Here is a 14160-nt window from a genome sequence, read left to right on the forward strand (position 1 = left end):
ATGTAATATTCAGTTTGTTCTTTTTCGTTGATAGCTAGCATTAGTCTATTCATTTCTGCACATTCTAATATTTTCCTAATCACATTTTCATCTGTGGGAATCTCTTCGTTTTTCCAATCTTGTACAAATACAATTCTAGCTGCGGTTAATATATGAATAATTAAATATGCATTCACCTTATTATATTTTTCGGGTAAAATCCCCAACAAGAATATTTCTGGCTTTAAGTCAATGTGCTGCTTTATCATTTTTTCCATGAAAAGGAATATCTTGAGTCACACTAGAGGCCTCAACCAGCAGTAGGTATCATTTTTATAACAACAACCTTTGACACCCAAGGATGCCTTTGGGAGAAAGCCATGAGAAACCATGGCTTGGATTTTGTCAGGAAAGGCACCCAGACAAAAAGAAAAGTGCAATGAAACTTGCCCTGTTTTTGCAACATGAAGGAAAACAGAAGCATTTTCCACCTGTTGTTTCTTTCTGCCTGTTGTAATGTGGAAATGACAGATCTTTACCCGGAAATGAGTTGGTTCTTGGGACACAAAAAAAAAGGCAAAGTCTGCCATACCTAAAGCTTGCAAGAAGAAACCAAGTAAAGCTCCAGGGGCATCTGTGTGTGTGTGTCAAAAAAAAGTCAAGATGCATCTATGTTATCCCACCCATTTTTTATGTGGTCACAGCCCCCATTCTCACTTTTTTACCCCCATGGATGATTTTGGTAGAATCCAAAGAGCTGCAGAATCAATTTTTTCTCCTTTTTTTAACTGTTCCCATAGACATAAAGATGCCCTTATATAGTATGCATTATTTCCTATCTTCCCCCGTTGCCTAATTGTTTTACTATTATTTTACTATTTACTATTGAGCTGTATTCACAGACCATTCAATGCATTTAGTACATCTACCCTACAGTGGACTTTCCTCACCTACTTTGTGAATCCCCACTCCACTCCATAGCCATCAGAGGCCTTCCTAAGGCATTATTGGTGGATTGGAAACATGAGATACTTTGAGACTAATGATTACTTAATATAAATGCACAAATTAGTATGCTCCAGTGAAAATGCCTAATGTAGAGATGCTGAAAGAATGCCAAGACAAATCCCTGCAAGCGTGTGTATCAACACAGAAGCTTAGTTAGAGCCAGGGCTTAGCCCAAGGACCTGTTTTGTCTAATACTTTTTCTAATACTAAAACGAATGAAACAAAATACCTCTGAACCGTCTTTTTTCCCACTCCACTGAATAAACCCTTGCATACATGGATTGTAAGACTAATTTTTAATAACTGAAAGTTCAGCATATGAATGCATAAGTTCTATTTTTAGCAATGCATGTGAGATGACCAATTCATCTATTCTTATTTTTATTGCGTTTATTATCAGATTTTTATACAGACTCAGCACAGCATACGTGAAATTCCTATGTGGATCCCCTCTCCAGAATTATTAGTTCAGTCCATCAGAATGTTTACTAATATGCTGATCTGGGAATCTCCTAAATATCTAGGATGGGTCTCCGAGTTTGGCAACTTTTTAAGACTTGTAGACTTCAACTCCCAGAATTCCCCAGCCAGCATGGCTGAAAAAATCTGGGACTTAAAGTCCACAAGTCTTAAATTTTCCAAGTGTGAAAACCCTGATCTAGAACAATTAAAAATACACATGATGATGTAAGTCACCCTTTTAAGGGCCATTACTCAAATAATAACTGATATGGAAATATGCATAAAAAATAAAATGTACTTCCTGATGGAAAACACTTGCTTACAAAAAGTGTATGTCCTAGGAATAATATTTACAAAAATGTAATGAGTTAAGTGAGGGGTACATAAGAAGGATAGAAATATTTGTGCAAAAATTTTATTTGTCAAATTTATAAGTAGTTCAGACAGACTTTGTATTTGACAAAATGAGAAATTCAGGTAAAGTAAATTTGACAGCACTGGCCACCTTTCAGTACCAGAACCATACTCTCTTAGCTTCAGCAAGATGTCCATATGATGTGCCATCTAAACATCTGGATACGCATCTGTAATGCTGCGCAAAGACTATTCAGTTGCAATTTTTTTCATATACTGTACGTTTGCTATAATATAAGTTTTTCATATAAGTTTGGAAAACTTATTCAGAGATGGGATATAGTGTTTGACATATAGATGAGAAGAAAAAAAACCTTTATTATCTTCCTCTCACCTGTAGACTAATATAACATTTTTTAAAAAAGAATTTATGCAGACAAATGGTGCATTCTTATGAAAACTCTTTGATAGCTACCTGGGGAGAGTTCATCAGTCCTTGATACCCAACTTGTTATTCCGAGTAGTTCATAAATCATCATCTTCTCAATTTTCATTAAACGGTATCTTCATCATTTCAGGATTTTAATAAAGATAAAAAATGGAAATTCTCAAGGTATAAGAATCTTCTATTGGCTTAATCATCTTACAAATAAAAGTGGGTGGGAAGGGATAGGTGAGCAGAGGGAAAGCATCCAATTAATAATAGCAAATGATAGATGCTTCTGCTTTGCTTTTATTAGTTCTTCCATCTTCTATAAAGGCTTTTTGAATGGTGCTGCAAGTATTGCATTCCAAAAAATTGAACAGGCCTTGTCAGTTAAAGTTAGGGGGAAAAAACTAGACTTCATTTGATTTAAAAATAAATGTCAATTAAAATGTAATTGAATCCAGGTAAACAGTAAACAGTAACAGAGTTGGAAGGGACCTTGGAGGTCATCTAGTCCAACCCCCTGCTCACGCAGGAGACCTATACTAGGGATTCGAACCGCTGAACTGCCGACTTTTCTGATCGACAAGCTCAGTGTCTTAACCACTGAGCCACCTAGTCAGTCTAATGTGGTCACTTGCCATTTACTGAATAGTTTAAAAATCATACATTAAAATTACAATTTCAAGCCTTGAAGCTAAACTCAGGTTTGTGGGCAGCAGCACATGAGGTCTTGGGGTCATAAATTGGTTATTTTTAACCCCACTAGTCTATTGACAATAGTGTGCTTCCAAATCAAATCTGCTGGGGAACTTGGGTGGGTGGGGGTGTTAATACCATACTCATAACTCACTAGGAAGAGTATTGATACTTTTGAACTATGGTGTTGGAGAAGACTCCTGAGAAGAGTGTGGACAGCCAAGAAAACAAAACAATGGATCATCAAATGATCCAGACTTCTCACTTAAGGCACAAGTGGTCAGGCTAATTATCTTACTTCAGACACATTATGGAAGACCTAGCTAAATGGAGACGACTCAGATATTGGGGAAGATGAAAGGAAAGAGAAGAAGGGGATGTCCACCAGCAGCAAGATTGATAGATTCAGTTATACCGGTGATGGGTATAATGTTGGAAGACCTGAAAGATCAGATTAGGGACAGATTGTCATGAAGGAAATCTATCTGTGTGGTCACTAAGGGTCAACACCAATTTGATGGCACATAATCAATCAATGGCAAAGGGTGTGATGATGTTATCTTAACAGAAGATGCTTTACATTGCTCGGAATCCAATTCTTTTGTAAGGCATAGATGAAACCAGTTTACTTACCGAGTGTGATAAATGGGAAGACACAGTCAAAAGGCAATAGGCGTTCCTCAGTTTTTTTTTCTGAAACTGAAATACAGGTAGCAAGATTGGTTCCTCTAAAATATGGGTAGTTAGATTGGTTCCCTTTAGTTATATATAGTTGCAAGCCACATTTAGTTCTATCTCCATTTTCTCTGATCACAAATCAAAATGGGGTTCCTAAGTGCTATAGATACAGAATAGAGGATTTCCTGACACAAATTTTAAAAAATCAATGGAAATCCTCTGAGAACCATCTCCATAATCAAAACAATTTCCATTTTTAATAATTATGCTGGAACAGCCAGCAGCACCTGATTAGATCTGAGCCAAATCAGCTTAAAGAAGCTTGCATGTTCTTTTTTGAGGACAATTGTTGTGTTCCCTTGGAAATCATTTCAAGTCAAGGGAAAGCATTTCTTAAGACAAATGATTTGCACACCCCAGGCTGCAAACCAAAAGGGATGTTTCTCACCTTCAGGTTTTTCCTTTCTCTAAGTGAAATTAGAATGGATGAATGAATGCGTTATGTCACTTTTAAAAAAAATGTTGCTATCCTGGGGCTTTTTTTATTTTTTTATTTATTTTTTGGTAATTGTGCGATGAACTTGTACCTTGAGAAGGAAGAGAACTGCAAAGACTGAATGCATCAATCCTGAGTGCTAATGTGAGAGTTGTAGCTTGCTAGAACGCAATGAATCATTTATCGATTTGAACACATATGTGCTGCTATAGTATGAAATAGAAGCTGTAACAGCTAGGTTGGAAAATGGTGAAGGTATGTTTTTCTGACCCTAAACCACTCCTGGTGCTGGAGAAGACTCCTGCGAGTCCCTTGGACTGCAAGGTGATCAAACCAGTCAGTCCTAGAGGAGATCAACCCAGACTGTTCTTTAGAAGGCCAGATCCTGAAGATGAAACTCAAATACTTTGGCCACCTAATAAGAAGAAAGGACTCACTGGAGAAGAGCCTGATGCTGGGAAAGATTGAGAGCAAAAGAAGAAGGGGACGACAGAGAATGAGGTGGTTGGATGGAGTCACTGAAGCAGTAGGCATGAGCTTAAATGGACTCCAGAGGATGGTAGAGGACAGGAAGACCTGGAGGAATGTTGTCCATGGGGCTGTGATGGGTCGGACACGACTTTGCAACTAACAACAAAACCACTCCCAGTCAGATGCCACTCCTGCTTTTGACTTTAAAGATGCTAACTATAACAAAAGGAGACAGAACAGATGTTTTATTTATGACATTAATTACAATCATACTCTTAACTGTTTATAAACCTAGAAACCAATGCATCAAAACATTCACGTTGCAAGACTTTTTGCCTCAACGGTAAGCTCCCAACAAGAACTGGCCAACGTTGAGAGCAAAGTTTGCCTCAATTAAGAAGCAACTTGCTGCAAAATATGCTTACAAGGGTCTGAAACTGGGAAATGTATGTAACAATAACTCATAGGCTCTTTTGCTGATTGGACAGGCCCTCTGGGCTACAATGACTGACAATTCAAAACCAGCAGGAGAAAAAGAAGCACTTAACTTTTTACTATATACTGTTTATCTGATTTCCAATTCCCATTCTCCCTGTGAGAGAAAAAGCAGATCAGCAGTAATTAAGAGCAAATAAAAAATAGAGGCAAGGAAATGATTAAAAATCTTCCCTTTCCATTTTCTTCTGCCCCATCTCCCCAGCTTTGCAACCAGATGAAGTAACCGTAAGATTGACAGTACATATGTTTGCATTTGTAACATAACTCTACATTTTCAAATTTATAATAAAGATGGTATTTACTCATGGTTCCAACATCCTTCACCATTGGCCTGGAATTGTAAACTAGGAAAACATGACATAGAAATCTGGTCACTAGCAATGAATATCAGTGTGGTGCCATGATGTGTGCTCAGAAGAAAGGATTAAGAAATTGAGAACACCAGAAAGCAGGCACCATAGGAAAATTGGATGCAAACTAAGAATAGAATAGAATAGAATAGAATAGAATAGAATAGAATAGAATAGAATAGAATAGAATAGAATAGAATAGAATAGAATAGAATAGGTTTTTTTTTTATTGGCCAAGTATGATTGGACACACAAGGAATTCTTCTTGGTGCATATGCTCTCAGTGTACATAAAAGAAAAGATACGTTCATCAAGAATCATAAGGTACAACACTTAATGATAGTCATAGGGTACAATAAGCAATCAAATCATATTAGGAACAGTCAATATAAATCATAAGGATACAAGCAACAAAGTTACAGTCATACAGTCATAAGTGGGAGGAGATGGGTGATAGGAACGATGAGAAGATTAATAGCAGTGCAGACTTAGTAAATAGTTTGACAATGTTGAGGGAATTATTTGTTTAGCAGAATGATGGCGTTCGGGGAAAAACTATCCTTGTGTCTAGTTGTTCTGGTGTGCAGTGCTCTATAGCATCGTTTTGAGGGTAGGAGTTGAAACAGTTTATATCCAGGATGTGAGGGGTCTGTAAATATTTTCACAGCCCTCTTTTTGACTCGTGCAGTATACAGGTCCTCAATGGAAGGCAGGTTGGTAGTAATTGTTTTTTCTGCAATTCTAATTATCCTCTGAAGTCTGTGTCTGTCTTGGTGGTTGCAGAACCAAACCAGACAGTTATAGAGGTGCAGATGACAGACTCAATAATGTTCTTTGCAAGAAATAATATTCATGAAATAAAGGTACATAAATGTTTTTAGTGAAAGGAAGGTAGACAAGTAGGTACAGTACATAATAGGATGGATGAACAGAAATAGAACAGAACAGAATAACAGAGTTGGAAGGGACCTGGGAGGTCTTTTAGTCCAACCACCTGCTCAGGCAAGAAACCTTATACCATTTCAGACAAAGGGTTGTCCAATCTCTTCTTAAAATCTTGCATTGTTAGAGCATTCACAACTTCTGGAGTTGTTACACTGATTAATTGTTCTGACTGTCAGGAAATTTCTTCTTAGTTCTAGGTTGTTTCTCTCCTTGATTAGTTTCCATCGATTGCTTTTTGTCCTGCCTTCAGGTGCTTTGGAGAATAGCTTGACTCCCTCTTCTTTGTGGCAAGCCCTTTAGATATTGGAACACTGCTATCATGTCACCCCTAGTCCTTCTTTTCATTAAATTAGACATACCCAATTCCTCCAACTATTCTTTTTATGTTTTAAACAGTTTTGCAGTTATCTTATTAAAAAATGAATTACCAGGGAAATGGAGGCAGGAACTGCTGATCTATAGCTGTGAGAAAGTAAACTCTGTGGGCTTTTGTAATTGAGTTATTATTATGGTTAGTTGCACAATCAGCCAGATGTTTAGATTGGATTTGGCATTTTTGTCCACCTATCAAGTCCTTCCCAAGACCTGGGGTAGGCAGATATTTTTGTTGGATGGTGCTTAAGGTATTGCCGCAGGATGTAAGCTGTTTGAAGTAAAGCTGTCCTTTGCAATTGACTTATGATTATTTTGACACTGTCAATGTAGTTTAAGTAGTGCTCCAGATGTTTTGGAACTGCACCCAAAATACCTATTATAATGTATGTTTGCTTTCATTTGCTACTTTTACTTGCAAGTCTTTATATTTTGTGATTTTCTTCAGCTTTTCCTCCACTATTCTGCTGTCTCTAGGTACTGTCCACTCTCCAGACTTTTTTTGTCTTTCTTATCAACAATTGTTACGTTTGGCATGTTATGTGGCAAGTGCTTGTCTGTTTGAATTCTAAATTCCCAGAGCATTTTGGTTTCTTCAATTTCTATTGCTTTGTCTATTTTGTGGTCCCACCAGTTCTTGCTTGGAGATAAATTGTAGCAGGCCAATTAGGTCTCTTTGGTATTCAGTAACTTTTCATGGTATGCAAGCTTCAATGCATTTTCTTCACTATCCTTCAGATATTCTTTAAACGGCCTTTTTCTTCACAATCTATGCATTTGCAATATTTCGTGTCTACCTATGCTTCTTGGTAAATTGCTTTGTTTGTTTGTTTGTTTGTTTGTTTGTTTGTTTGTTTACTTACAAACAAACAAACAAACAAACAAACAAAATTTATTGGCTACCCATCTTACAACAGGGTAACTCTGGTCATTTTACAATCATAAATGCTTTATATCAGCATGATATTTTTCAAGTAAATATTCCATTGAGCTAAGCTCAACTGTAGATGACTTAATGGATGTATCCATTCTTGGCAAAATATTTCCATTACTTTTTCATACAGCAGCCCAGTCCCAGGATTCTTCATGGTTTCCCATTCAGTAATCCACAGGGAGTACTATTTATTTATTTTTTTAGATCAGTCAAGGTTTTTTACTTACTTGGCCATTTTCATTGCATTGTAATCCACTAAAGAGAAGATGAGTCCTCTCTTAGTCCCTCACATTTATAAATCAACATTTGATTGTAATTTACTATTCTTATATCATGTTCACAATGCCTGGCCCTGAAATCCAGTTCTGTAGGTGAAGGACACAGCAGATTTTTTTTAAATATAAAGAAATGTAAAGAGCTCACCTCAATCTCCTGCAAGGTTATACCAAAACAAAATTGCAGGAGATGAACACATTTGCTGAAGTTTTATCCATACTAATGTTGTAATAACCATATGTCAATAATAACATAAGATCCAATATTTGACACCTATGTGATAAATACTTACTGCTCTACCTTAATATGCAGTACACTTGCTTTCAATACATGTTTGTCTTCTATCCTCTATTTATCACTGTAACTAATAATTTACTATAGAAAAGGATGCAGAGATGATGATGGGCAAAAAAAAATCCCATCACCTTTATGATATTTGTCTCTCAGATTTTCACAGGAAAATGTGTTACAGAGAGTAGTATTACAATAAACAAACAATGATAGGAAGGAGAATTTTTCAAAATGATGCCAGTGCATTGCTTATTCAGAAAAGAAATTTTGGACAGTCATAAACATCAGATGGAAATCTAAGAAGACTAAATAAAATATATCCCTATTATTAGCAGGTATAGGCATACAATATTCTCTTATTTTTTTCTGAGTTCATAAAGCAAGCAATCATATTTCTTGTAGGCCATGAATCTTCTTTTTTCATAACATTTGGGATAATATGAAGAGTCCATGGGTTTGCAATCCACCCCCTTTTTTTTAATTTTATCACTGTCAATAATAGTATCATCATTTTGTTTGAACTCCAAACTAAATCACAAGGGAATGCTGGGAACACAAAAGGGAGCAGACACTGAATTTTCCAAGCGCTGTGGCATGTGTCAGAATGAGTAAAAAATGGAAAGGCAGGATGGGGGAAAGAATGGCAGTGATGTAGATGTTCTGAAATGGAAAGAACAGATAGATTACCCAGCTGTCTTTTAAAAAGTACTAGATCGAGAAAGCAAGCAGCTCTCTGTACAAAGGAAACGTTCTCTTTCATCTTCAATATGAAAGATCTTTCTATAAGAATTTTCTGAAGTTCACATTAGGGGGCAAAACCATTTTGCTTCACCAGTTTTCTGCTCAAGTACTTCCCTAAAGGCTAACACTGATCGTCATGTAACAGAGAAAAAGAAGAATGGAAATGAAATAGCTTTTTCTCCCTCATGCTTTCAAAATGATTTCCTATACAGTATTAAATTAAGGCTGCAATTCCATGGAGACAAAGTCTATGAGTGGAGGGGAAAGAGAGAGAAAGGGAGTTAAAGAGCAAGAGCAATTTATTTTCTATGTAATTTACAGGACGATCCCTATATAAGTGCTTTTTTTAAGACACAACCACATTCTGTTGTATTTTCATATGTAGCATTCCCAAACATATGCTGATGTTTGCATTTTTTTTTTCCTAGTCAGGAATGATGAACAACAAAAGAATCCGCCTATTTCTGCCACACAGGCTTCATCTGAGTCTCTTCTGGCAGATAATGATATTTCAAAATAACACCAATTCATGACAAATTTGTTTACTTTTATTTATTTATTCATTAGATTCTTGTTTTTTCTTTATCTAGAGAGAGCCATGGTTAGTTAGCACAACATTGACCAAGTATTGAGAATCAAAATAGCAACCTATGTATTCCCAGCCTTTTGAATCTGCAGTCAAGATGGGGCCAATAGTGCATCAGACCATTAAGGTTTAATGCTGATTCTGAGGTTTCCTTAAAATCTCAGTGATTCACATGAGGGTTTCCTTGTGTATAGGAAAACATGAGGACTGTTATTGAAATTTGACTGGCTTTATTAAGTGGTTAAATTCATGCAGTGTAGTAAAAGCCAAATTACTCAACTTAACTACTGACTTTGGGGCAGTTCCAAAGTAATAAGTAATCAACAGTATACAAAACATAATTAATTTTCTTAATTAATTATTAGTGCTGACCGGATTGTTTAGAGTCAAAATCATCAGAATGAAGTAAAGGTTGACTAAGCAAATGAAGAAAACTAAACGAAGAAGTTCATGTCTATGATGATAGAGCTTTGGCACCATGCTGTTGATTCAAGTTGACAATCTTTGACATGTATCTTGGGAAGGGGCCGGTGTCACTGTTATACTTTTTCTGATTTTTTATTTTATTGTTTTGACATTTTGTATTATCATCATCATTATTATTTTGCATGTCAGCAGAGCCTATAGATGGATGGGAGGGAGGGAGGGAGGGAGGGAGGGAGGGAGGGAGGGAGGATGAAGGCAGGCAGGCAGGCTTAATACAGTACCTTTTGGTGAAAAGGTCCATTCTTTATACTTACTGTAAGAAACATCATCCTCTTTAACTTTAACATTCATCAGAATCATAATTCACGTTCTGTATTTATTTATTACTCCCAAAATAAAAATGTCCCAAAACCTGCACCACAACATAGCACATCCCCTGTCCCCAAATACTTAATGTCCTGAGGGAACAACCAGGTCTTTAAAGCTTTTCAAATGGCTAGCAGGGTCTGAGACAATCAAATCTCAGAGGAGAGATTGTTACACAGACAGGCACCACAATCAAATAGATTCCTAGGTTTCATCAGATGACATTATTTCAAGGAAGTTATTTCAAGACATCAAGGATACCCACTCTACTGAAAGTGTGGAAAGGCAAAAACAATTGGGTACAGGCAGTCCTGAAAATAATCTAGTGCTATATCAAGAAACACTTTGTAAGTGGTCACCAATACCTTGAGTTGCATCCAGAAGCATACTTTTTTTTTTTAATTTGATTTATATGCCGCCCTTCTCTGGAGACTCAGGGCGGCTTACAATGCGCTAAGCAATAGCCTTCATCCTTTTGTATATTTATACAAAGTCAGCTTATTGCCCCCACAACTGGGTCCTCAATTTACCTACCTTAGAAAGGATGGAAGGCTGAGTCAACCTTGAGCCTGGCGAGATTCGAACCTGCAGTAATTGCAGGCAACTGGTCTTAATAACAGGATGCTTTAGACCACTGTACTAGCAAGGCTCCTTGGCAGGCTTATCAGGTTGACCAAGGAAATCAGAGCCACACATACTACTTTTGTTACAAGGTTATAGTAACATAATCTTTCATATCTGAATACAGACTTCTCCTCTCTCCTTTTATCTTTGTGAGAACTGTGGAAGCTTCTTGTCTGAGATGTTTTCTCAAATTACATTTCTGACCCTAACTTAGATTTCTTTATCTGACTGTTGTTTTGATTGTGGCTCTTCCTCCTATTTCTCATGTTTATTTATTCTTCCCACTCAATCACTGAGGGAGCACACAGCACATGAAGTGTCTATACCAATACATTATGGATCACATGCAGCTTTTAGATGGCCTTCAGGGGCATCTCCACATGCCACAAATTGCAATAATCCAATCAAGAGATGGCTAAAATATGAGCAACCTCAAGTAGAGCCTTCTGGTCCCAAATAGACATGACTATTTCCCAAGACTGAGTTATGCAAAGGACCTCAAAGGACGGCTACCATCTGTTCTTTGATCCCTCAGTACTAAAGATGAAAAATTCCAGTGTTGGGATAAGGTAGTCTCAAAATCCACAATCATTTGTTCTTTCCAAAATCCAAAGCCTGGTCTTCTTCATCAAGGCATCCAAGCCTTCAAGTACTAGGACAGAATGTTGACAGTATCACGTGGACTGCCATGGCAGAGATGTATAGTTAAGTATTGTTAGCATCCTTATGTTCAATTCTTTAATAAATGTATGTATGCAATTGGAGTCAGGTTAGCTTTTCCTAGTTAGATTGGAGAGTGATCTTATTCATGTTCTAAATGTACATTCTTACTGCTCTTAAGAGAACAAGAAACCTCTAGAAAGGGAGTTGATCCTTCTCCACAAAAGCAACCTTTAGCTCTAGATTTTCCCATGTCCAGATTAAGATGTAGTAATTGTTCTAAAACTTGAAAAGATGTTTCTATTGGTGACTACAGAAATTGCAATCCTGTACTAAAAGGTATGACTCTGTAGGAAGCAAACAAGTTAGCTATGCTCTATACTCAGGAAGAGAAGAATCTGGACTATGCAGAATCTCTTCTGCCTCCTACTGTTGCCACCAACCATGGCAATCCAGGAAATGTGACAATCTGACCTATCTTGCAAGGTTGGAGGTGCAGTAACCATCCATCCCAACATAGTCATAATGATATGGTTGTTAAATACTGTTGCAGCTCTAGAAAATATAAAAAGTAGCAATTTATTAGTGCTGAATTGAAAGAGAGTGGAAACTTTTCAGAGGCCTTCGAAAAATATCTTGAACTGTAACTCTTCTTTTCTACTAGTCTAGTGCCATTAAAATGCAAAGCTAGTCAGCTCATAAACCAAATTAGACAGCTCTTAATTCTTGACTGCATAATGATCCCGGTGCTTATTTCATCAAAGTTTAATATTTTTATAACTGAAAGTCAGACTGATTACAAGTTATTTATATTTTTGCATGTATGCATTTAGCATGACTAATCATCAAAACTATGCCATTGTTGCATGTCCTCATCATGTCTGATGTCATGACACAAAGGATGGAAAAGAATAGTACTTTATATGAAGTATGTTTCCAGGACACATTTCAGTGACATGCATAAAAAAAAATTGACACAGAAAAATTTCTACTGTAAAAGTAAAACTAGATTTCTAATTTGACAAACAAAAGCTAACTGTGGCATGGTCACAATATCCAGTCCTTCAACTTCTAAGGGTATTTGGCATCTCTTTAGAAAGAGTATGGAATTGTTTGGAAGGAAAACAGCAAGCATACAATATTGGGGAGAAATACCCTTGTAAGAAATTAGGTTGATAGTTTTCTTTGGATCCAGTTGTGCCATAGTTGATTATTTGATAATGGAGGGAAGGGTGGATTGGGACCTGGATCATCAATGACATGTTGTAAGTAGAGCCAACAAGATTTTGAATTAATGAGAAAAATGCTTGCTAGCTTGCTGCAGGGGAAGAAAGAAACCACAGTTTGCTTAGAATAACAAAATAACAGAGTTGGAAGGGACCTTGGAGGTCTTCTAATCCAACCATCTGCTGGACAAATTGCCTGGACAAAATTAATACCTTTGTTAACTCTCCCATAGCAATGGAAATGTCTTACTTGAGCTTGGCCTCAGTGGTTTACCACGAACTCTGATAATTTTTTCATGTTGACTATGATCCCTGGTTCCCTGAGACCAGTTATTAAAGAGGCAACCCTCCACAAAATATTTCGATGATAAGAATGTCTGGAGAATGTTTTAAATTCCTTGAAAAAAAATGCAGCATTCTGCTAGTATTTTAATGAACATTTTGTAGGATCTGTAGTAGAGACTTCTTGTCCTGCAGAATATAGCTAATTGATTCATACACACTAAAAGGCTTGAAATTGTTTGTTTCTTGTTTGCATGTTGGTGATTAAATGGGTGTATCTATATATCTTGCCTTTGTGGGTGATTGCTTTAAAGACAATGACTATAGCTGAAGAGAAGTGAAAACACTTTCTTTTCCTAGACTGTCAATTCAGCCTTTTAATTCAATATAAATTGACTTTTTAGGGGAAAACCCTTGACAAATAAAAATAAGTAATGTGACTGATAAGGCATTGGGAAACAAATTGATTTGGGCCTAAACCCCAGCTGTGCAGGTAAGTAATGACAAATATTCTAGCACTAGCAGGAATCAAATAAGACCAGTAGCAGGGTTAGATAGTCTAAGAAGCACAAATAATACCTCTATAATTTTGTGTCGTTGAACAGAAGGCTGAAAGGCATGTTCCCTTCTTTACCTAGTGTTCCTTCAATATTATTCTATATTGTAAGCCCTGTTTTTATAATGCACTTTGGAGATCTTCCACATATGAAAGCTAACAATATACTTAACAAATTTATGATCCAATGTGTTTTCAAAAATTCAAAGCGTCACCTTTCATTTCTCAAAACTACACTTTTAAAAGATATATAACTCAAAGTAGGAGATGGATATGAAGAGAAACAGGGATAACTCTCCAAAGCAACTAGTTCATATACAGATGAACTATGTATGTCTTAACTGTCATTTCAAATTATTGATGATGAAAAAGATGAAAAAGAGCCTTGGTGGCGCAGCAGACTAAAGTACTGTTAAGTAACACCAGCTGCCTGCAATTACTGCAAGTTCAAAT

This window comes from Pantherophis guttatus, chromosome 1, assembly GCF_059756535.1.
Source record: "Pantherophis guttatus breed Tessera chromosome 1, ASM5975653v1, whole genome shotgun sequence".
Lineage (NCBI taxonomy): Eukaryota > Metazoa > Chordata > Lepidosauria > Squamata > Colubridae > Pantherophis > Pantherophis guttatus.